Genomic DNA, 3,196 nt, shown 5'->3' on the forward strand with positions numbered 1-3,196 from the left:
AATTTTCTGGATTTGGGAATTACATGTACAGGTATTAGCATAATTTTGATATCAGATTATATATTTTAACTAAATCAAACACATTCATGGTTCTTATGTTCAGGCATTTCGTCTAATGCCATCTGCGTCTGAGTGTTAGAGTAGCGTTCGTATGTGCTCAAGATATCTTCTTCTTCATTTTAGGCAACTATATATCAGCAGAAGGCATTGGATATTAATGAGAGGGAACTTGGTCTTGACCATCCAGATACAATGAAAAGCTTTGGGGATCTTTCAGTTTTCTATTATCGCCTTCAACACATTGAATTGGCTCTTAAGTAAGTAGATCTACTTGATTTACCGGAGCAACTTTGTGATTTTCATTCTCTAACTGATTAAGGTTTATTTATTCATATGTGACCTTTGTATACCTTTGTATTGAGTCTGCTTCGAACTAATGCAGTTTTTATCTACCTACTTTAGCTTTTATTTGTCTTTTATTGGCTCTAGCTCCTGATTATACCGTACTATTGGCAGATATGTAAATCATGCCTTATTTCTTTTGCATTTTACTTGTGGACTTTCACATCCAAACACAGCTGCAACATACATAAATGTGGCTATGATGGAAGAGGGCATGGGAAATGTTCATATTTCTCTTAGATATTTGCATGAGGCCCTTAAATGCAACCAAAGACTATTAGGAGATGACCATATACAGGTTTTTCTCTCTCTATTTACGCATGTATACACACTCTTTAGACTTATAAATCTTTCTGTAAACTCAGCATTTTTTTGATTTCTTCACGTGACAGACAGCTGCAAGTTATCATGCCATAGCCATAGCTCTTTCTTTGATGGAGGCATATTCACTAAGTGTGCAACATGAGCAAACTACACTGAAGATTCTCCAAGCAAAGCTTGGACTAGAAGATCTGCGTACTCAGGTGACTACATGTAGTCATATTTTAATTGGTTCTGTTGTGCAATTTGGCTAGTTGGCTTCTCTCTTGTCAATCTTTTACAAGTGATATTATGATATAAAACAAATTGTATCGGCGGCCTATTTTGGTGTCAAATATGGATATGACCCATTCATTAATCGTATCAAAATATCAAAATACAGATATGACCCGTTTATTAATCGTGTTGACTTGTTTAATATTGAATACAAACAAATTACAAATTAATTTAAAAATAACAAATGTGTCAAAAAAATAAGTTATAAATAAGTTAAAATGACATAAGTATGACATGAATAAGTTTATAACATAATATGAGTATGACATGAGTCATTAATTTAGTGTTTAGTATATATTTTAGTTTTTTTTCCCAATAATATTAACACATAATAATTGATATTTGTGTTATAAATGTATAATCATGTTGAGATGGTCCAAAACATATACGACATGGTTATTTATCATGTCGTGTCAATTCATTTATTGATCGTGTCAATATTTGTCAACAAAAATAGGGGTCATATGTCATATTATGTTGTGTAATCGTGTCATAATCCATTTTGCCACCTCTAATCTTAACTGTCATGAGAGAATTTCTCAAGTTCCATATTATTGATGGGAAGAGATTTTTGTTATTTTGTTGTTTTTTTTTTTCGTTTTACAGGATGCTGCTGCATGGCTGGAGTATTTTGAATCAAAAGCTCTAGATCAGCAAGAAGCGGCACGGAATGGAACTCCAAAGCCAGATGCGTCCATTGCGAGTAAAGGTCACCTTAGGTATTAATAGGGTATTCCCACATTACTTGTTTCTGAATTGTTGATTATTTCTTGTGGCACCAAGATCTATAATGATCGCTTTTTGCAGTGTATCAGATCTCCTGGATTACATAAGTCCTGGTCAAGATTCTAAAAGAAGCGAAGCACATAGGAAACAACGACGTGCAAAGGTAGTACATACTTAGTGCCTGTTTGGTATGACTTATCTAATGGTCATAAATTTTTATTTAATCCTATAAGCTCTTATCAAAAATTTTGTTGTTGTTTAATTGTTTTTTTAGTAGAGCTCTTGAAAATGAAATAAGCTATTTTGCCTCTACTACCAAAACCTCAAATTTTGTGCTTTTGAGAGTAGAGGTTAAAAAGTTTTTTTTTAATATTAAAATATTTAAAATATTCTCTACTTATTTGACAATCTTATTTTATTCTTTTCAAAACATAACTTTAAAAAATTTGCTTATTAAAGTAATTTTATAATTTTTAATAAAAGCCCTTATTGACAACCAAACAACACAAATTTTTTGGGTAAAAACTTTACTTATAAAATCTTTACTAGCAAAACTCTACTCAAATAAGATCTATTTGAAAAGCTATGTGAAATGAAGCATTAAGCATGCTGCTGTTCTCTGTTCCTTTTTCCTTGTGATGTCATCTGAATGGATTCTTAAACTAATTGTAGTTAGGATTTGGTATTTTAGGGTACACTCTGCTGGCTGCATATAGTTTTGGATTTGCTGATTACACGAATAAACTTGTTGTCCATGCAAAATGCAACTAACTATTGCAGGATAATAGTTCTACTTTTCTGAGTGAACTCTGAAGGCACCAATTATAAACATCCATTTCTGGCATAGAATCACACTTATCTAACATGCTTATACAGATCGCAGACATGATTGAAACTTTAGAAGGTTCTGATCTATTGATGGCCATAGATTGGGCCAGCTGATAGTTAGTAGCCAATGATGGAGGGTTGCTTGGTCAAGCAGCTAGTTCTTTAGAAATTCAGTGATGATGAGCAGAACGAGTGATAGTTTTTGTTTTCCCCTGTAACCTTGAACAGAGTGAGAAGAAACCATTAATTTGAAGTGCAATGGATGGATATGACAGATCTATCATTTTGGCTAGGAGATGGAGTTCTTCCATTCTACTCTTATTTACTGGTTGTTTTTATTGATTCTAGAAAAACATTTTTCGATTTGGCAGTTGGAGTTTTTCCCTTTTTTTTTTCTCCCCATTTTGTAGGCCTTAGAGAACCAAATAATACTACATATTAGATAGACAGGATTATTATGTGCTAATTTGAAGTATTACCTGGTTGACAATTTAAGACACTAGTAAAGTATTTCGCTATGATTATTTTTTTTGAGAATTCCATGATTCAAAAGGCCGAAGAATTTCGTTAGTTTAACATAATATATATTAACATAATTTCTCACTGAGTGTTTTTTTCAACATTTCAGGCATGTGCATATCAA

The 3,196-nt window shown here is 32.5% G+C and overlaps 1 pseudogene; it reads left to right on the forward strand.

Moving 5' to 3' along the window:
- LOC18036675 overlaps positions 1-3,196 on the forward strand; it is a 14,765-nt pseudogene that overhangs the window by 10,050 nt on the left and 1,519 nt on the right.

Source organism: Citrus clementina, unplaced genomic scaffold (genome assembly GCF_000493195.1).
Source record: "Citrus clementina cultivar Clemenules unplaced genomic scaffold, Citrus_clementina_v1.0 scaffold_7, whole genome shotgun sequence".
NCBI lineage: Eukaryota > Viridiplantae > Streptophyta > Magnoliopsida > Sapindales > Rutaceae > Citrus > Citrus x clementina.